This window comes from Heterodontus francisci, chromosome 34 (genome assembly GCF_036365525.1).
Source record: "Heterodontus francisci isolate sHetFra1 chromosome 34, sHetFra1.hap1, whole genome shotgun sequence".
NCBI classification, from domain to species: domain Eukaryota; kingdom Metazoa; phylum Chordata; class Chondrichthyes; order Heterodontiformes; family Heterodontidae; genus Heterodontus; species Heterodontus francisci.
The window spans coordinates 27,891,740-27,913,515 of record NC_090404.1 but is presented as its reverse complement, the minus strand read 5'-3'; the positions used below and the strand labels follow the sequence as shown (position 1 = coordinate 27,913,515).

General features: G+C 45.4%; 1 protein-coding gene across 1 annotated transcript in view; it reads left to right on the top strand.

Moving 5' to 3' along the window:
• The window catches only part of LOC137349245 (zinc finger protein 271-like), a 56,466-nt gene that overhangs the window by 4,632 nt on the left and 30,058 nt on the right, over positions 1–21,776 (top strand). The gene's annotated exons all lie outside the window — the stretch shown is intronic.

Here is a 21,776-nt window from a genome sequence, read left to right as displayed (position 1 = left end):
AAAGTGAAACAGCAGGTTTAAATTTCCAACCTGAAAATGTCTTTGGTAATACTTTTACACAAGTTTAACATGTCCTGAATCAATCATTTTAAGGCAGGCATTAACTCATTTCAAATATTCTGGTTGAAAATAAATTTGTTACATTCAGCATGTTAACTGCTGGTACAATTATACAACAGTTATTTAATCTCCAGATAAAGAAGGATCTGTAGTGTGTTTCCAAGAATTCCCTATTGATGTGTTCGTGTTAATGGCTGGAACATCCCTGGGGATGCGATTCCGACAGTTGTTGTGGGATCATTCCCACTGTGAAACTCCACCACTGACCCTGCTGAAGGTTGCAGACTCGAGGAGTCTTGTAGCCACACTATTTATGTGGCTGGTCAAGATAACGTTCTGGTCAATGCTAACCCTCAGGATGTTGATGGTGTGGGATTCAGTGATGTTAATTCTGTTAAATGTAAAAGGGAGATAGTTAAATTCTCTTGTTGGAGATGGTCATTGCCTGGTACTTGTGTGGCGTGAACGTTACTTGGGAGTGGGGCCTCCAGAGTGGACTGTCAGAAAGCTGGATTTCAGTATTCTGACAAATACATGGCGAGGAACCAGGGGATTCCTTACTAAGGAACTGTCTGGGGTTTTACCTGACAGTGTAGGTCTAGGGGTGAATGATGCCTGACTCCCCGAACTTTCTTACATTGAACCCAGTTTGGAACAAGATGGATTCTGTTTCCAGCAGAATAGGGACAAATATCACCCACAATTGAGGGAGACAAAAGCAGCCATTAGAGAAACTAAGAGATCTTTGGAAAAGAAGATGGTGCACAATTCATCAAACCTGATCAGTATATCCTTCCATTCCTTTCTCCCTCATGTACTTATCTAGCTTCCCCTTAAATGTACCTCTGCTATTCATGTCCACTACTCTCTGTGGAAGCGTTTCACATTCTTCCCTCTCTTTGGGGAAAGAAGTTTCTCATGAATTCCCTATTGGATTTATTAATGACTATCTGATATTTATCACCACTAGTTTTGGAATCCCCCACAAGTGGAAACATTTTCTCTCCATCCACCCTGTAAAACCATTCAATAACCTTAAAAACTTCGATCAGATCACCCATCTATTTTATCTGGAGAAAAGAGCTCCAGCCTGTTCAGCCTTTCCTGATAAGTATATCCTCTCAGTTTTAGGACCAACTTTGCAAATCTTCTTTACACCTTTTCCCAGAGTCTTCATATCCTTTTTAGAAAATGGAGACCAGAACTGTTCACAGTTCTCCAGTGTGATCAAACCAAGGTACAAGTTTAACACAAATTCACTTCTTTTCAATTCTATCCCTATAGAAATGAACCCTCATTCTTTATTTGCTTCTTTAAGGCTTTACTGACCTGTGTTGCTACTTTTATTGGTCTGTGTATCTGTACCCTAGATTCCTCTGCTCCATTTAGACTCTCTTATTTTCCAAGTTGTCCGTGGCTTCCTACCAAAATACATCACAGCACATTTATCTATATTGACATTCATTTGCCAATTACAATCCCATTTTGCAAGTTTAATGTCTTTGTACATTTGGTCACAGTTTTTCTCAGGAGTAATTCTCCCAATTTGGTGTCATCCACAAATTTTGAAATTGTACTTCCAATTCCTGAGTCTAAATCGTTTATGTAAATGGTAAATAACAGTGGTCCCAGCACCGATCACTGTGGGACACCACTTCCCAACTTCCACCAGTCTGAGTAGCTACTCTTAACCCTGACTCTCTGTTTTCTGTTTTGTAACCAGCTTGCTATCCATAACAGTCTGTACAATCTGCAAGGTGACCAAGATCAGGTTGTGTGGAGTGAAGGACCAGGCAGCAGAATGGATGGAAAGATGGTTACAAAACAGAAATCAGAGGGTTGGATTTACGGGGAGTTCAAGGCCGTGTCTGGTGAGTGTGACTGTCCACACCCATTGTGTGAGCTGTGGGAGCTCATCAAACTCTCCCAGTTAAAGACTGACCAACAGATCAGCTGGAATCAAATGGTTCCAGTCATGGAAGGAGTGTTAAACAGCCTGTGAATCCTTCCACTAATTCACACTGTTCTCCAAGGGAAGAGTTCAAAGAGAAACAATCACTGCAGTGTGTTATTTCCTGAAATAATCCCTGCTGTCTGTCCTGAATGAATCCATTTCACTCACAAATGTTGAAATGTTTCATCCACATCCACATTGTTTCATCTGTTTAAAGCCACAACAGGGCCAGTTTGATCCTGGATTCTGAGAGAAATCAGCTTTCAAAATGATGCAGACTTTCAGCCAATGAAGGAGATTTGGGTTCAGCCCCGCCCACTCAATATCACAAGCCCCGTCCCTCGTTCTCTGGTTGGAGGGCCACCAGCCCTGTCCCGCTCTTCCTATTGGTCCGGAGCTGTCGTCAATCAACTGGGTATTGCAAGCTGTCAGGTAAGAGGTGTGGAGGGAGCGGGTTAATAAACCCCGGGGGGAGCGGCTCCCAGGTTCACCCCGGCCGGAAAGCGCAGTGTAAGCGGCAAACTCCAGGAGGAACAGCAAGAGCTGGGAACTCTCAGCGAGCGTCTGTAAATAGAAGGGAAATGGAGACTGGTCAGGGAACGTCTGTAAATGACAGAGGAGTGAGAAGAATGGTACCAGACCTCTAGTGTTTCTTGAGGGTAAGATTAACTTTAAAATAACACACACTGTGACCATACATCGTTCTCCCACTTGCATCATCATCTCACAGTCGGGATTGTGTGTCTATGAAGGGGAGGTTGTTGTCCTGTCTAGGCCACTCTAGAATACTCTTGCTCCATAAGTGTCAGGAATAGAAGGTCCCGGTGATCCTGTAAAATAGCTGAACACATGAGTGGGAGGAGGCCATTCAGCCCTTTTAGCCTGTACTGCAATTTAATTACATCATGATTGATCAGTACCTCAGCTACATTTACCCAGTTTAGTTCCATATCCCTTAATAAACTTACCCAACAAAAATAAATCAATCTCGAGTTTTAACATTCACCCTGTCAGTCACCCACTCCCTCTCTGTGTCTTTCTCTCACCCTCTTTCTCTTTGTACGTCTCACGCTCTAACTCTCACTTTTTCAGTCTCTTTGTCTTTCATTTTCTCTATCTATCTCTCACCCCCTTTCTGTCTCTTTCTGTCTAGCTCGGTCTCATTTTCTATTCACTGACATTGATTCTCCATCTCAGACACAGAGTAGCTGCCACTCCAAGGTCAACACAACACCCAAGGTGAACCCAGGACTGTGACCTCTTATAGAACACAACTGGACCAATGGTCCCAGTCATTTCCAATCAGAGTCTGTGAAGCTGACGGTGGATAAGAACAACATTAACCAGAGTGAAAGGGAATCGAACTCATCCTGGTGTGAGTCAGCTGCTGACCTAAAGCCCCACTGATCTTCCATTTGTCTGATATCACCATCTCCAGCAGAAGGTGGAATTTGAATTTAATTAATAAATCTGGAGTTAAAAGCTAGTGTAATGATGGCCATGAAACCATTGGCGATTCTTGTAAAAACCCATCTGGTTCACTAATATCCTTTAAGGAAGGAAATCTGCTGTCCTTACCTGGTCTGGCCTACATGTGACTCCAGACCCACAGCAATGTGGTTGACTCTTACATGCCCTCTGAAATGGCCTAGCAAGGCACTCATTTGTACCTAACCGCGACAAAGTCAATAAAAAGGAATGAAACCGGACGGACCACCCGGCATCGACCTAGGCACCGGAAACGACAACGGCAAACCCAGCCCTGTCGACCCTGCAAAGTCCTCCTTACTAACATCTGGGGGCTTGTGCTAAAGTTGGGAGAGCTGTCCCACAGACTAGTCAAGCAACAGCCTGACATAGTCATACTCACGGAATCATACCTTACAGACAATGTCCCAGACACGGCCATCACCATCCCTGGGTATGTCCTGTCCCACCTGCAGGACAGACCCACCAGAGGTGGTGGCACAGTGGTATACAGTAGGGAGGGAGTTTCCTTGGGAGTCCTCAACATCAATTCCGGACCCCATGAAGTCTCATGGCATCAGGTCAAACATGGGCAAGGTAACCTCCTACTGATTACCACCTACTGCCCTCCCTCAGCTGATGACTCAGTACTCCACCATGTTGAGCACCACTTGGAGGAAGCACTGAGGGTGGCAAGGGCACAAAATGTACTCTGGGTGGGGACTTCAATGTCCATCACCAAGAGTGGCTCGGTAGCACCACTACTGACCGAGCTGGCCTAGTCCTAAAGGGCATGGCTGCTAGACTGGGTCTGCGGCAGGTGGTGGGGGAACCAACACAAGAGAAAAACATACTTGACCTCGTCCTCACCAATCTGCCTGCCGCAGATGCTTCTGTCCATGACTGCAATGGGAGGAGTGACCACAGCACAGTCCTTGTGGAGACGAAGTCCCGCCTTCACATTGAGGATACCATCTGTCGTGTTGTGTGGCACTATCACCGTGCTAAATGGGATAGATTTCAAACAGATCTAGCAATGCAAAACTGGGCATCCATGAGGCGCTGTGGGCCATCAGCAGCAGCAGAATTGTAATCAACCACAGTCTGTAACCTCATGGCCCGGCATATCCCCCACTCTACCATTACCATCAAGCCAGGAGACCAGCCCTGGTTCAATGAAGAGTGCAGGAGGGCATGCCAGGAGCAGCACCAGGCATACCTCAAAATGAGGTGTCAACCTGGTGAAGCTACAACACAGGACTATCTACATGCCAAACTGCGTATGCAGCATGCGATAGACAGAGCTAAGCGATCCCATAACCAACGGATCAGATCTAAGCTCTGCAGTCCTGCCACATCCAGTCGTGAATGGTGGTGGACAATTAAACAACTAACTGGAGGAGGTGGCTCCACAAATATCCCCATCCTCAATGATGGGGGAGCCCATCAGTGCGAAAGATAAGGCAGAAGCATTTGCAACAATCTTCAGCCAGAAGTGCCGAGTTGATGATCCATAAACGCAGGAAGATGGTGGTGTAGTGGTAATGTCACTGGACTAGTAATCCTCGGGTGCAGGCTAATGCCCTGGGAACATGGGTTCAAATCCCACCACAGCAGCTGGTGGAATGTAAATTCAATTAATTAATTTGGGGCAGCACAGTGACGCAATGGTTAGCACCGTAGCCTCACAGCTCCAGCGACCCGGGTTCGGTTCTGGGTACTGCCTGTGCAGAGTTTGCAAGTTCTCCCTGTGACCGCGTGGGTTTCCGTCGGGTGCTCTGGTTTCCCCCCACATGCCAAAGACTTGCAGGTTGATAGGTAAATTGTCCATTGTAAATTGTAGGTAGGTGGTAGGAGAATGATGGGGATGTGGTAGGGAATATGGTATTAATGTAGGATTAGTATAAATGGGTGGTTGTTGGTCGGCACAGACTTGGTGGGCCGAAGGGTCTGTTTCAGTGCTGTATCTCTCTAATCTAACCTACCTCCTGAATTCCCCAGCATTACAGATGCCAGGCTTCAGCCAATTCGATTCACTCCGTTTGATATCAAGAAATGACTGAAGGCACTGGATACTGCAATGTCTATGGGCCCTGACAATATTCTGGCAATAGTACTGAAGACCTGTGCTCCAGAACTTGCCGCGCCCCTAGCCAAGCTGTTCCAGTATAGCTACAACACTGGCATCTACCCTGCGATGTGGAAAATTGCCCAGGTATGTCCTGTACACAAAAAGCAGGACAAGTCCAATCCGGCCAATTACCGTCCCATCAGCCTACTCTCAATCATCAGTAAAGTGATGGAAGGTGTCATCAACAGAGCTATCAAGCAGCACTTGCTTAGCAATAACCTGCTCAGTGATGCTCAGTTTGAGTTCCGCCAGGGCCACTCAGCTCCTGACCTCATTACAGCCTTGGTTCAAACATGGACGAAAGAGCTGAACTCAAGAGGTGAGGTGAGAGTGACTGCCCTTGACATCAAGGCAGCATTTGACTGAGTATGGCATCAAGGAGCCCTAGCCAAACTGAGGTCAATGGGAATCGGGGGAAAACCTTCCGCTGGCTGGAATCATACCTAGCGCAAAGAAAGATAGTTGTGGTTGTTGGAGGTCAATCATCTGAGCTCCAGGACATCACTGCAGGAGTTCCTCAGGGTAGTGTCCTCGGCCCAACCATCTTCAGCTGCTTCATCAATGACCTTCCTTCAATCATAAGGTCAGAAGTCGGGATGTTCGCTGATGATTGCTCAATGTTCAGCACCATTCGCGACTTCTCAAATACTGAAGCGGTCCATGTAGAAATGCAGCAAGACCTGGACAATATCCAGGCTTGGGCTGATAAGTGGCAAGTAACATTTGTGCCACACAAGTGCCAGGCAATGACCATCTCCAACAAGAGAGAATCTGACCATCTCCCCTTGACATTCAATGGCATTACCGTTGCTGAATCCCCCACTATCAACATCCTAGGGGCTACCATTGACCAGAAACTGAACTGGAGTAGCCATATAAATACCGTGGCTACAAGAGCAGGTCAGAGGCTAGGAATCCTGTGGCGAGTAACTCACCTCCTGACTCCCCAAAGCCTGTCCACTATCTACAAGGCACAAGTCAGGAGTGTGATGGAATACTCTCTACTTGCCTGGATGTGTGCAGCTCCAACAACACTCAAGAAGCTCGACACCATCCAGAACAAAGCAGCCCGATTGATTGGCACCCCATCTACAAACATTCACTCCCTCCACCACCGACGCACAGTGGCAGCAGTGTGTACCATCTACAAGATGCACTGCAGCAACGCACCAAGGCTCCTTAGACAGCACCTTCCAAACCCGCGACTTCTACCACCTCGAAGGACAAGGGCAGCTGATTCATGGGAACCACCTGCATGTTCCTGTCCAAGTCACACACCATCCTGACTTGGAACTATATCGCCGTTCCTTCATTGTTGCTGGGTCAAAATTCTGGAACTTCCTTCCTAACAGCACTGTGGGTGTACCTACCTCGCATGGACTGCAGCGGTTCAAGAAGGCAGCTCACCTCCACCTTCTCAAGGGCAATTAGGGATGGGCAATAAATGCTGGCATCGCCAGTGATGCCCACATCCCAGGAATGAATCAAAAAAAAGATTCTGTGGAATGAAATGCCTTCAGTGTTGCCATGGCAACCTGTCTACAGTGAAGTGCCTGTTTGAGTTTGTAACTCAGACTAAACTTCTCTATCCCATAATATACATTATATCAGACATTTGACGGCAATGTATTTTAGCCATGTTAATACCTCAAACCTACAAGAGGTTCAGAGAAACAAACCTTTAAACGCGGGAAGACACATTGATAAAGTAGTTAAAAAGCACCTGCAATCCTAGGTTTTATAATTCAGGGTGGAGAGCATAAAAGGACAGAGGTCATGTAAACCTGTACAAATCATTGGTTAGGCTGCAGTTAGAATATTGGGTCATGTTTTGGGATCTTACACCAGGAAGGATGTCAAGGCCATGGGGAGGGTGCAGAAGAGATTCACTGAGATGATACCAGGGAAGAGCTGATGATGCAGATATTGTAGTTAAGGAGGTGTGTGAAGTATTGGATGTGATAAGCATGGGGAGAGATGAAATATTAATGGGATTAGCATCCTTGAAAGTTGATAAATCACCAGGACCAGATGAAATGTACCCTGAGCTGCGAAAAGAAGCAAGAGAGGAAATAGCAGAAGGTCTGACCATCAATTTCCAGTCTTCACTGGATACAGGTGTGGTGCCAGAGGATTGGAGAACTGCTAACGCTGTACCTCTGTTTTAAAAGGCAGCGAAGGACAGACCGAATAATTATAGGCCAGTCAGTCTAACCTCAGTAGTGGGCAAATTATTGGAATCTTTTCTGAGAGACAGGATACATTATCACGTAGAAAGGCACAGGTTAATCAAGGATAGTCTGCATGGATTTGAGCAGAGATCTTGTTTGACCAACTTGATTGAATTTTTTGAAGTAACAAGGAAGATCGGTGAGGATAGTGCAGTTGATGTGGTCAACATGGATTTTAGCAAGGCTTTTGACATCTTACCACATGGCAGATGGTTAAAAAAGTAAAATCCCATGGGATCCAGGGAAATGCAGCAAGGTGGATACAAAATTGACTCAGTGGCAGGAAACAAAGGATAATTGTTGACGGGTGTTTTAGCAACTGGAGGGCTGTTTCCAGTGGTGTTCCGCAGGGCTCAGTACTGGGGCCCCTACTTTTTGTGGTATATATTAACAATTTGGGCACAAATGTAGAGATCATAAAGTTTGCAGACGACTCAAAGATTGGCCATGTGGTAGACAGTGAGGAGGAAAACTGTAGACTGCAGGAAGATATTGATGGACTGATCAGGTGGGAAGAAAAGTGGCAAATGGAATTCAACCTGGAGATGTGTGAGGTGATGCATTGGGGAAGTTAAAGGCAAAGAAATGCACAATTAATGGGAAATTGGAGAGGAAGTGAGGGACCTTGGAGTGAATGTCCACAGATCCCTGAAGATAGTTGGACAGGTCGATAAGGTGGTTAAGAAGAAATATGGAATCCTTTCCTTTATTAGCTGAGGTATAGAATATAAGAGCAGGGAGATTATGCTGGAACTATAAAAAACACTAGTTAGGCCACAAGTTGAGTACTGTGTGCAGTTCTGGTCACCACATTACAGAAAGGATGTAATTGCACTAAAGAGGATATAGAGGAGATTTACGAGGATGTTGCCAGGACTGGAAAATGCAGCCATGAAGAAAGATTGGATAGGCTGGGGTTGTTCTCCTTGGAATAGAAAAGACTGCGGGGAGATCTGATTGAAATGTACAAAATTTTGAGGGGCCCGGTTAGAGTCGATAGGAAGGGCTTATTTACCTTAGCAAAGAGGTCAGTGACTAGGCGGCTTAGATTTAAAGCAATTGGTAGAAGGGTAAGAGGGGCGATAAGGAATTTTTTTTTCACCAGAGGGTGGTGAGGTCTGGAACTCACTGCCTGAGTGGTAGAGGCAGAAAATCTCATCTCATTTCAAGATGCCTGGATGTGCATCTGAAGTACCATAATCTGCAGGGCTACGGACCAAATGCTGGACAGTGGGATTCAGCTGGGTGGGTCTTATTTTTCCAGCCAAGTGACCTCTGTCTGCGCCTTAAACTTTTGACTATTCTATGTGTGACTTCTGCAATAAAACAATCGCAAGATACTGTGGATGCTGGAAACCTGAAATAAAAGGAGAAAGTGATGGAAATACTCAGCAGGTCAGGCAGCATCAGTGCAGAGAGAAACATAGTTAACGTTTCAGACGCATAAAGCTGTCGCTGCCTATAGCCTGTAACTTGGAGTGGGAGGAGGAGGAAGAATGTGAAGCAGCAATATAGTCCAACACTCACAACAACCTACAATCCACCGACAATACCGGGATAGGGAGACAGAGTTTAGAAACACTCAGCAATACGACTCCAGTAAAAGATCCCAGGAGGAAAAGGGGGAGCAGTGTGTGTACCTGCCCTAATATCCCCCTCCCCAGGCCTTTCAGTCAAACCCCCCACTCCTCCCAGTCCACAGCTCAGCCTTGCAGCTTCCTGCACCTTGAGCCAGCCCTGCCCAGGTGTGGCCCAGTCCAAGGGGAGTCTTTGTGGAACCAGGGAGGGGGGGACCTCCTGCCCTGTGCTGTGTTCCTCCCTCCCCTCCCCCAGGCCCCTTTATAACTGAGCTCAGTTTCCTTTAAAGTTTTGTCCTTTGATGTTAGTTTATTAATCTTTATTTCCTCCAAAAGAGCTGGAAATCTGGCGGCCGTTAATCCCGGGCCTGTCACCGGGAGAAGCCCCGCTGGGTGCTTCTTATTGGGTGTGTCGCCGCTTACCGACTCACAAACGCCTGGGCACAGCCATCATTCGCACTTCTATGTTGCAAACACTGTTCCACACCACGCATGCTCTGAACAATTTTTTTTTCGGCAGTGCGCCTGCGCTCTCGGTACTTGAAGCGCCAGCGGCGTCCTCACCTGAGAGCTCACAATGTCCGACTGATTGACGGTGGCTTCGGACCAATAGGAGCAGGGGGCGGGTACAGGAACGGCCGCGCCTTCTCCGTGGCCTCCGAGATCCGCCCCTCACTCTCTCCCATTGGTTGCAATACTTCCGCCCTCGCGGTCCTCCAGTCCCGCCCCGGCTGTTCCTATTGGTGCGGATATGCCGTCAATTATACGGACTGGCGGTGTGAGCTGAGCATGCGCGGCCGGCAACGGTTGTGGGTAGAGAGTGCGGTTCCAGTCGGTAGGAAGTTGTTTTTATTGGGTGTGGTATCTATTTTTTTTATGGGGTGGTCGCGCTTCATTTCGCCTGGCTAGTGACGTTGTCGCAAATTTGCCCCTAACAAAGATATGGGCGGGGTCTGCGATTGTCGGAAGCGCGCGGCGGATTCTTTTTGCCGCCTTGGGAAGTTTGGGCGGGAATCGGTTAATAATCGCCGGCGTTGCCATGGCTGCGGGGGGCGGAGCTTGGTAACGGCGCGCGCCGGCACAGGTGGAGCATCGAGCTGGAGCTGAGCAGCAGCAGGTGAGCGGCCAGGAGCTAGGCCGCGGAGAGAGCCTGGGGCTGGAGTGGGACCCGGGCTGGCCTCTCTCCCGGGGAGGTCACCACTCTGACTGGGGCCTCCCAAAACACTGAAACACGGGGATTTTAATGTCACAGTCTCTGAGGGGGAGGCAATGGGTGTGAGAAAACCTGGTTGATAATGACTGAGCTTGGATGGGTTTTGGTGTCTCCAGTGGGTGAGCTTCAGATTTTCCACCAGTCCCTTTGAGGAAAGGACTGGCTGCAAGTTTTTACTCATTCATTCTTGGGATGTGGGCATCGCTGGTAAAGCTGGTATTTATTACCCTGTCCTGAATCTCCCCTTGAGAAGGTGCTGGTGGTGGGCGGCTGCCTCCTTGAACCGGTTTCATACGACTGAGTGGCTCGTTCGGCCACTTCAGGGACAGTTAATAGTCAATCATGTTAGTGTAAGACTTCAGTCACATGTACAGGCCCAGACCGGGTAAGGTCGGCAGGTTTCCATCTCTCGGGCATTAACAAACCAATTTTATGCCAATTGTGAAAAAGTGGACTATCCGGTCCTTTACCCTTTACTGTTTGTGGGATCTTGCTGTGCACAGCTTGGGCTGACCACGTTATCCTACATTACAAGAGTGAATACACATTTTAAAGATGCTTAATTGGCTGTAAAGTGCTTTGGAATGCCCTGAGGGTGGGAAAGGTGCTGTATAAATACACGTTCTTAGGCAGTCCAGCAGCTTCATGGTCACTTCTACTGATAACCAGCTTTTTAATTTGCAGATTTTGACTTCCAATTCTCAAACTGCAATGGCAGCATTCAAACTCTTGGCCTCTGGATTAAAGTAACAGAAGCGTGACTGAGTGCTGTGTGACAGGGTGCTTAATTTGGTAAGTGTGGTCATTTCAAGGGTTGATATCTTTCTAAAATCTATTCGTTTCCATTTAGCATTTAACTGGACTTTACCATTAAATTGTAGTTCCTTTCATCTTCGTCAATGGTAAACAAGCTGCCTGCTAGTGTCAGCTGCACAGTTACGTTCTTAGGTAGCTAGTTAGAACTGGTTTCCTAGTCAGCAGGGCCTGACTCAGGTCTCTGGAATTCTAGCTAATATAAATAAAGGAGATTTTGCAAAAACAAAGTAAGCAGCACAAAGATCTGCTCGACTGAGTGCTGAACTCGGAAATTTGCTAAGTGTGGGGAATTGGTGCAGCGAGGGAGGCGATGCTGTTCTGGTCTTTTACAGAACAAGCAGTGATCCAAGATAGGGAGCCGGAGACAGAGAGAGCTGAAGCCCAGAGGCATTAATTAGGGAGCAGGTGGGAGATTGGTCAGTTTCAAGGTTTTTCTCCTTTCTAAACTGGGTCAGTACTGGCTAGATAAAAGTATTTTATTAAGTTTGTATGTTACCTAGTTTAACTACTTAAAACTGCAAATTCGGTGATATTTCTAAACTTGAAAGCTAATTAATTTAAAACACAACAGAGATGGCAGGGCAGGTGATGTGTTGCAGCTGTAGCATGTGGGAGCTGGTGGACACCAGTGTGATCCACTGCAGTAAGTGTCTGCAGCTCGAGGGACTTTGGCTCAGAGTTGTTGAGCTGGAGTCTGAGATTCAGACACTGCGATGCATCAGGGAGGGGGGAAAGTCACCTGGATGCTTTGTTCCAGGAGGCAATCACACCAGTTAGGTTAAGTACTTCAGATTTGGTCCATGGTCAGGGACAGGAGGGTGACTGAGTGAGGCAGGTATGGGGATCCAAAAAGTAGCCCTGGAAGAGTCTCAGCCCTTGCACTTGTTCAACAGGTTCAAGGCTCTTGCAGCTTGTGTGGCCGCGAGCAGAGACAGCAAGCTGACCACAGCACTGTGCTGCAGGGGACCATTCAAGTGGGGGGAGTAAAAGGGAATGTAGTTGTAGTAGGGACAGTATAGTTAGGGGCAGTAGGTACTGTTCTCTGCAGCTGGGAGTGTGAGTCCTGAACGCTGTGGTGCCTGCCCAGTGCCAGGGTTAAGGGCAACTCTTCGGGCTGGAGAGGAATTTGGAGTGGGAGGAGAAAGATCCAGTTGCCGTGGTCCATGTGGGTACCAACGATATGGGTAGGACTAAGAAAAAGCTGCTGAGGGAGTAGGAGTGGCTAGGGGCTAAATTGAAAAAAGTAAGAACTACAAAGGTAATCCGGACTACTACCTGAGCCACAAGCAAATTGCCTTAAGGTAAATAAGATCAGAGAGTTGAATGCGTGGCTCAAAGTTTGGTGTGGGGGAAAAATGGGTTTTGATTCAAGGGGCACTGGCACCTGAACTGTGCTGGGACAAGTGTCCTAGCGAATCGTATCACTAGGGCTGTAGGGAGGGTTTTAAACAAAATAGTTGGAGGTGTGAAGTGTTCAGGTGAGAGAAATCTAGGAAGTTAACAAAAAAGGACAAGACAATATTGCAGGGTAGCAATATGAGCAATGATAACTGGAGTGTGACAGGAATGGATAGAACATACAAGAGTGAGAGTGCACCAGCAAATAAGGTGAGAGTAGGGAAAAACAGTAAAAAGACTAAAGGCACTTCATCTGAATGCACGCAGCGTTCATAACAAGATGGATGAACTGATATCATATCATTTATTTCTATTTGTGCTATGATAGCCATTTCAGAGACATGGTTACAAGATGACCAAGGCTGGGAGCTAAATATTCAAGGGTATTTTGACATTTCGAAAGGAAAAGGAGGTGGGGTAGCACTGTTAATAAAGGATGAGATCAGTACAGTGGAAAGAATGATCTTGGCTCGGAAGATCAAAATGTTGAATCAGTTTGGGTGGAGATAAGAAATAGCAAAGGAAAGAAGTCACTGGTGTGAGTAATGTTATGACCGACCACTCAAGTCAAAGCCCATAATCAAAATATACGATTCGATTGTGGTGGGAGAAACACACTGTTGTTTCAGCCCTGTCCCTCCACAGATCGCCTAACATATCATTTTTAAACTTTACAAATTAAAGACTGACCCAGCCAAATTGTACCATTTATTAACCCTCGAATAAGGCTAACCAAACCGGGTGTCTTTCGATCAACAAATTAACTGTTTGATTAGAAAAACTACATTATTAAACACTACTAAGATATAAACAACATTTAAAATAGAGAAATTAGTGTCCTTGCATATTTACGTTCCTGCTGAAGTGAAGTCTTCCAATGTGGAACAGTTCAAGGTTGCTTTAAGTCCTCTTAGCCATCTAATGGGGAAAAAAAAGGTTCTTCAACAGCAGAACAGTCCATAGTCTAATTCAGCAGTTGAATTGATGCTCCTCTTTTCCAGCAATGAATTTCAACAATTACAGTTCAGTAGTTAAAGTAATTTGGTTATTTTCTTTTAAGAAATTAATCTGGCTTGACATCAGAATTCTGAGAGTATAATAGGGTTTAAATAAACCAAGCGAGAGCTCTCATTTCCTTCAGTATATGCTGGTTCAGCTGTCTGTGTCTTTGTTACCGGTGTCTTTGGCCAGTTTTTCAACTGGTTTCAAACGTCAATCAGCAACAATGTATCTTGCGTCTTTGGTCCTGAGTGGCTGTATCCTATGGCAACCAGAATGCACTCTTTGAATCACAGTCCCTGAGTGACTGTATCCCAGGGCAATGAGAATGCATTCTATGATTCAGTCTCTGGAGCTTGTTGCCTTAAAGCAGTACTGCCCCTTTTTCAGCCTTAAGGGCACACCGCATTCTTCCCGGGGGGAAAAAAACTACAGGATCATATCATTTATCGGCCCCTTAACAGTAGCTACACTGTAGAACAGAATATAAACCAAGCAATAATGAGGGCTTACAGGAAAGGTACAACAATAATTGTGGGTGATTTTAATCTCCATGTAGATTGGACTAATCAAATTGGCAAAGGTAACCTGGAGGATGAGTTCATAGATGAATTGGGGCAGTTTCTTGGAGAAAATCTATTCTGGAACCAACCCGGGAACAGGCTGTTTTGGACCTGGTAATGTATAATGAGACAGGATTAATAAATGACCTCATAGCAAAGGATCTTGTAGGCAAGAATGATCATAACATGATAGAATTTTGCATTCAGTTTGAGGGTGAGAAGTTTGGGTCTGAAGCTAGTGACTTAAACTTAAATAAAAGTAATTACAACGGAATGAAGACTGAGTTGGCTAAAGTGGACTGGAAAAATAAGTTAAAAGGTAAGAAAGTAGGGAAGCGGTAGCAGACATTTAGGGAGATAGTTCATAACTCTCAACAAGATGTGTTCCATTGAGAAGGATGGACCATCTGTGGCTAACTAAGGAAGTTATGGATGGTATTAAATTGGGGGAAAAAAAGGCATACAATACTGCAAACATTATTGGTAGGCCAGAAGATTAGGACAATTTTAGAAACCAGCAGAGGATGACAACAAGGATGAAATTAGAGTGAGGGTAAACTAACAAGAAATGTAAACATAGACAGTAAAAGCTTTTACAAATATATAAAAAGGAAGAGAGTGGCTAAAGTAAGTGTTGGTCCCTTAGAGGATGAGACTGGGGAATTAATAATGGGGAATGGCAGAGAGTTTGAACAAGTATTTTGTGTCTGTCTTCACAGTAGAAGACGCAAAAAGCATCCCAAGCATAGCATAAAATCAAGAGACAAAAGCGAGGGAGGAACTTAAAACAATCACTATCGCTAGAGAAACAGTGCTAGGAAAACTCATGGGACCAAAGGCTGAGACTTCTCCTGGACCTGATGGCCTGCATTCTAGGTCTTAAAGGAAGTGGCTACCAAGATAGTGGATGCATTGGTTTTAATCTTCCAAAACTCCCTAGATTCTGGAAAGGTCTCAGTGGATTGGAAAACAGCAAATGTAACAAAGAAAGGGGGCAACAGAAAGCTGGGAACTATAGGCCAGTTCACCTAATGTCTGCCATTGGGAAAATGCTAGAATTCATGGTTTAAGGAAGTAGTAGCAGGACATTTAGAAAATCAGGTGGAGTCAATGTGGTTTTATGAAAGGGAAGCCATGTTTGGCAAATTTATTTGAGTTCTTTGAAGAAGCAACAAGCAGGGTAGATAAAGGGGAACCAGTAGATGTGCATTTATTGTTGGAGCTTATTCACACTGTAGGGGCTCAGCGCGCAGGCGCAGTGCTGGACTGTATCTGGAGCATGCGCAGTGCCACTTTGACCAGAGCTGTCCGAGTGCTGGAGCCGCTTTTGCAGCGGGTGAGAGTTGGCGGGGCGCAGGGCAGGAATGGAGCCAGTGGGTGGGCGGGGAGGCTTCAGAAACACCTGGTGTAGGCTGCAAGCCCCCAAAAAGAAGCTCCTGGTCCCCTCGTTTGCAACTCCGGGGCTTTTTCCGGGAACAGGCCTGGGTTAATGGCTGCCATCTTGGTTAAGTGGGGAGCAGAGTGCATGCGGGGCCATCTTGGTGACAGCACTGAGTGGGCGGGGACTGAAGGTACCAGTGACAAGGAGAGGGAATAATTGACAGAACACCGTTCACGCATGAGCAATTTTCCCGGAGCCTGTTCACTGTTACCAGGACTGCCTGCACAGACGCAGGTGGTCTGTGTGTGCGCGGTGACGTCTTCACGCTGTGACAGTTGCTTGGTGACGTCATCCCACTCACCAGATATTTCTTCAGTGGTGTGATTTTTGAAACCTCTGACTCCAGGGTTTCGGAGATCTTTCCAGCTGCAGGCTCCAGCAGGAGGTTTTAAATTTGAAAACAGTGAAATAGTTTGAGGGTGATTATTTTTGAGAGTTTATCTACATTTTAGAACTTTTAGTGTTAATGCTGTTATCTGTGAGAGGTTGCATGGCTTTGGGGCTGACGTGCTCCTTTGCAATGAATCTGAATCCATGTCCATCCATTGCGTTTCACCTCTGCTCTCCCCGATCCCCCCCCTCTGTCATTGTCTAATCTCCTCTGCCTCTAATAATGGCTGTATTTTAGTCATGTTTGATATTTTACTGTTAACTCAGCGGTGTATGGTGGGGAGATTTATCAGCTTTATCTTCCTACAGTATCTTTCATGGTCAGGAATTGTTTTTCTTGCACTGCGGTCCATTTCTCTTCCATTTCTGAGCTTATACTAACCATCAAATTCTGCACCATTTTTGTTCCCCGTAACTTATTCTGCTCACCCTGAAACGTTAACTGTTTCTTTCTGCACAGATGCTGCCTGACCTGCTGAATATTTCCACCACTTTCTCCCTCTTTTTAATATTTCCAGTATCCGCAGTATTTGCTTTTGTTTTATTGCAGGCGTTGCTCGCAGAACCAAGTCTGGTAATACAGACAGACCAATTAAGAGCTGGTTGAGATCAGGGTGGGTGTTGGATGTAGGTGTTTTTTGTTGCATCTGTTTGAGCTGGAGTGGAGATGGAGGAGAAGCTGCTGGGTTTAACCCCGAGTACTTTTGAGCTCAGTCGAGCCCAACAGTTTCCAGTGTGGGACAGTGAAGGGAGGTAGATTCTAGAGGAGATTAAGTCGCTAAAGAGACATTGTCCGTACAATGTAAAAGAATATTAATTTAGGAACAAATATTTTTGTCGAGACTTTTAATCCATTTTACAAATACTTCATTCTCAGGATATGGGCATCACTAGCAAGACCAGCATATATTGTGAATCGCCAGTTGCCTGTTGAGAAGGTGATGGTGGGCCTCTTTCTTGACCCGTTGCAGTCCATGTGGTGAAGGTGCTCCCACAATGCTGTTAGGTAAGGAGTTACAGGATTTTTACCCAGTGACAATGCTTACTAAATAAGAGACTGAGAGACAAAATATCAGTATCAGAACAGATGGTAGAGGTAATTGATGGGCAGGATGTACTGGAAAGGCTGGCTACGCTTTGAGTGGATAAGTCGCCTGGTCCGGGTGACCAGGTTGCTAAAGGAAGTGGGAGTGGAGATTGTGGAAGAGCTTGCCATATTCTTCCAAACTTCTTTAGGTACAGGGGAGTGGAAAATGGCAAATGTGATGCCCTTATTCTAGGAAAGGTGCAAGGACATTCCGAGTAACTACAGGCCGGTCAATTTAACATCAGTGGTGGGTAAGGTTTTAGAAACAAGAAGCAACGAGAAAATAAACAGACACTTGGTGATTTTGGGTTAATTAAGGATAGCCAGTATGCAGATTGTATTTGACTAATCTAATTGAATTTTTGATGAAGTAACAGAGAAGGTGGATGTTGTCTATATGGATTTTAATAAAGCATTTGACAAAGTACCAGATAAAAAGCTGGTTAACAAAATCGAGGTTTGTGGAAAAGGAGGGTCAGTTTCAGCTTGGATTTTTAAAAAAATGTTTAAGGACAAACAGGGAGTTGTGGTAAATGGCTGTTTTTTTTTTTTAAGACTCAAATCACAGCACAGAAGGAGGCCATTCGGTCTGTCGTGTCCGTGCTGGCTCTCTGTAAGAGCAACTTACCAAGTCCCAGCCTTTTCCCAGCCGACCTGCAAATTTTTCTCTTCAGATATTTGTCCAATTCTCTTTTTGAAGGCCTTGATTTGAATTGGAGGACGGTAGTCAGTGCCCAAGGGTCAGTGTTAGAACCACTGCTTTTTTGATATAAATAAATGACTTAGATATTGGAATACAGAGTGAAATTTCAAAACTTGGAGGTTTGGCAAGCTGTGGATGATGCCAGTCAACTGTAACAGGACAGAGATAGGCTAGCAGAATGAGCAGGCAAGTGGTAGATGGCATTTCATATGGAAAAGTATGAGGTGATGCATTTTGGCAGAGGAATAGGGAGAGGTCATATATACTTAATGGCACAGTTCTAAAAGTGTACAGGGACAGAGTGACCTGTGGGTTCATGTGCAAAGATCTTCGAAGGTGGCAGGGCCTATTGACAGAGTAGTTAGCAAAGCATATGGGATCTTGGGCTTCAGAAATAAAAGCATTGAGTACGAAAGCAGGGATGTTATGCTCAAACTTTATAAAGTTCAGGTTCGGCCCCAATTGGAATATTGCATCCAGTCCTGGTCACATTTTAGGAAGGGTGTGAAGGTCCTTGAGAGGGTGCAGCGGAAATTTTTTTAAATTTATTTTCGTGGGCTGTGGGTGTTGCTAGCATTTGTTGCCCATCCCTAACTGCCCTTGAGAAGGTGATGGTGAACTACTTTCTTGAACCATAGGAATTGGGAGCAGAAGTAGACCATTCAGCCCATCGAGCCTGCTCCGCCATTTAATAAGATCATGGCTGATCTGTTTCTGTCATGAATTCCACACTCCCATCTACCCCCAATAATCTTTGATTCCATTGCATAACAAGAATCTACCGCCGCTTTAGAAATATTCAATGACCTCCTCCACATTTTGAGGCAGAGAATTCCAAAGTCGCACAGCCCTCCGAGAAAAAAATTCTCCTCATCTCTGTCCTAAAAGGGCGACCCCTAATTTTCAAACAGTGCCCCCTAGTTCTGGGCTCATCCACAAGAGAAAACATCTCCACATTCACCCTGTCAAGATCATTCAGGATCTTATGTACTTCAATCAAGTCTCCGCTCGCTCTTCTAAACTCCAGTGAAAACAAGCCCAGTTTGTCCAACCTTTCCTCGTAAGACAACCACTGCTGTCCATCTGGTGTATGTATACCCACAGTGCAGTTAGGAAGGGAATTCCAGGACTTTGGTTCCATGACAGTGAAGGAACGGGGATATAGTTCGAAGTCCACATGGTGTGTGGCTTGGAGGGGAACTTGCAGATGTTGGTGTTCCCGTGCGTCTGCTACCTTTGTCTTTCTAAGTGGAAGAGTTCGCTGGTTTGAAAGGTGCTATCGAAGGAGGTGTGAGTTTCTGCGGTGTATCTTGTAGATGGTACATACTGCAGCCGCTGTACGTTGGTGGTGGAGTGAATGTTTAAGTTGGTGGATGGGGTCCCAATCAAGTGGGCTGCTTTATCCTGGATGGTGTCAAGCTCCCTGAGTGTTATTGGAGCTGCACCTATCCAGGCAAGTGGAGAGTATTCTATTACCCTCCTGTGACGGGGAGATGGTGGTGGTGTGGTAATGTCATGGGATTAGTAATCCAGAGGCCCAGGCTAATGCACTGGGGACACTGTTTAAAAGGGATAAATGGATGTTTTTTGGGTTTGGCAGATTGTAACTAGTGGCGTGCCAGAGGGATCAGTGCTGGAGCCTCGACCATTTACAATCTATATGAATGACTTGGATGAAGGGACTGAGTGTTTGGTAGCTTAATTTGCAGGTGACATAAAGCTAGGAAGGAAATTAAGTAGTCAAGAGAAGGTAAAGAGTCTACAAAGGGATATAGATAGGTTCAGTGAGTGGGCAAAAGTTTAGCAGATGGAGTATCATGTAGGAAAATGTGAACTTGTTCACTTTGGCAGTATACTATTTAAATGGAGAGCGATTGCAGAACTCGGTGGTACAGAGGGATCTGGGTATCCTGGTACATGAATCACAAAACGTTAATATGCAGGTACAGCAAGTGATAGACTACAGGGAAAGTTAGTAGAGGAGCAGTGGCAGACTTTTAAGCAGATATTTCATAACACTCAGCAAACATTTATTCCAGTCAGAAGGAAGGACTCGATGAACCATCCGTGGAGAACGAAGTTAAGGAGATTATCAAATCAAAAACAAAGGTGTACGAATCAGCAAAATCTAATGGTCTGCCTGAGGATTGGGAATTTTTTAGAAACCAGCAGCGGATGACTCAAAACTAATAGAGGGAGAAAATTGAGAGTAAATTGGCAAGAAATATAAAAACAAACAGCAAGAGCTTCTATGGTTATATAAAAAGGAAGAGAATAGCTAAAGTAAATATGGGACCCTTAGAGGATGAGACTGGGGAATTAATAACAGGGAACAGGGAAATGACAGATAATTTAAACCAATGTTTTGTATCAGTCTTCACAGTATAGACATCCCGACAATAATAGATGAGCAAGGAGTAAATGGGAGGGAGGAACTTGTAAAAATCTCTATCATGAGGGAAAAGGTGCTGGACAAACTGGTTTTTGCACAAAATAAAAGCTCAGGGTGTTGGTGGTGGGGGGTGGGGGGGGGGGGGTAGCGTGTTGGTATGGATTGAGGATTGGCTAATGCACAGAAGGCAAAGAGTCTGGATCAATGGGTCTTTTTCAGGTTGGAAAGCCATAACTAGTGGGGTGCCACAAGGATTGGTCCTAGGGCCTCAACTATTTACGATCTATATCAATGACTTGGAGGAAGGGACAGAGTGTAGTGTATCGAAATTTGCTGACGATACAAAAATAGGTGGGAAGGCATGTTGTGATGAGGACACAAAGAATCTGCAAAGGGATATAGATAGGTTAAGTGATTGGGCAAAAACTTGGCAGATGGAGTTCAATGTGGGAAGTGTGAGGCCTTCCACTTTGATAGGAAGAATAAAAAGGCAGATTATTATTTAGATGGAGAAAGACTACAAAATACTGCAGTACAGAGGGATCTGGGTGTTCTTGTACAGGAAACACAAAAAGTTAGCATGCAAGTGCAGCAGGTGATTAGGAAGACAAATGGAATTTTGGTCTTTATTGCTAGGGGGTTAGAGTTTAAAAATAGGGAAGTCTTGTTACAACTGTACAGGGTGTTGGTGAGGCCACACCTGGAGTACTGCATACAGTTTTGGTGCTCGTGTTTTAAGGAAGGATGGACTAGCATTGGAGGCAGTTTAGAAAAGGTTCACTAGGCTGATTCCTGGGATGAAGGGGTTGTCTTATCAAGAACGGCTAAACAGGTTAGGCCTTTATTCATTGGAGTTTAGAAGAATGAGAGGTGATCTTATAGAAACATATAAGATTTTAAGGGGTCTTGACAGGGTAGATGTTGAGAATATGTTTCTGCTGGTGGGGAATCTTGAACTAGGGGATGTAATTAAAGAATAAGGGGGCATACATTTAAAACTGAGATGCGAAGGAATTTTTCTCTCAGAGGGTGGTGAATCTCTGGAATTCTCTACCTCAGAGATGTGGAGGCCAGGTCACTGTATGTATATAAGGAGGAGGTGGATAGATTTTTGAAATCTTGGAGTCGAGGGGTATGCGGAGCAGGCCCAAAAGAGGAGTTGAGGCCTGGGAGAGATCAGCCATGATCTTATTGAATGGCAGGGCAGGCTTGAGGGGCTGAATGGCCTACTCCTGCTCCTAGTTCTTGTGTTCAGAGAAGGTTCACTTCACTCATTCTTTGGATGAAGGGCTTATCTTATGAAGAAAGGTTGGACAGATTGGGCCTTTACCCATTGGAGTTTCGAAGAATCAGA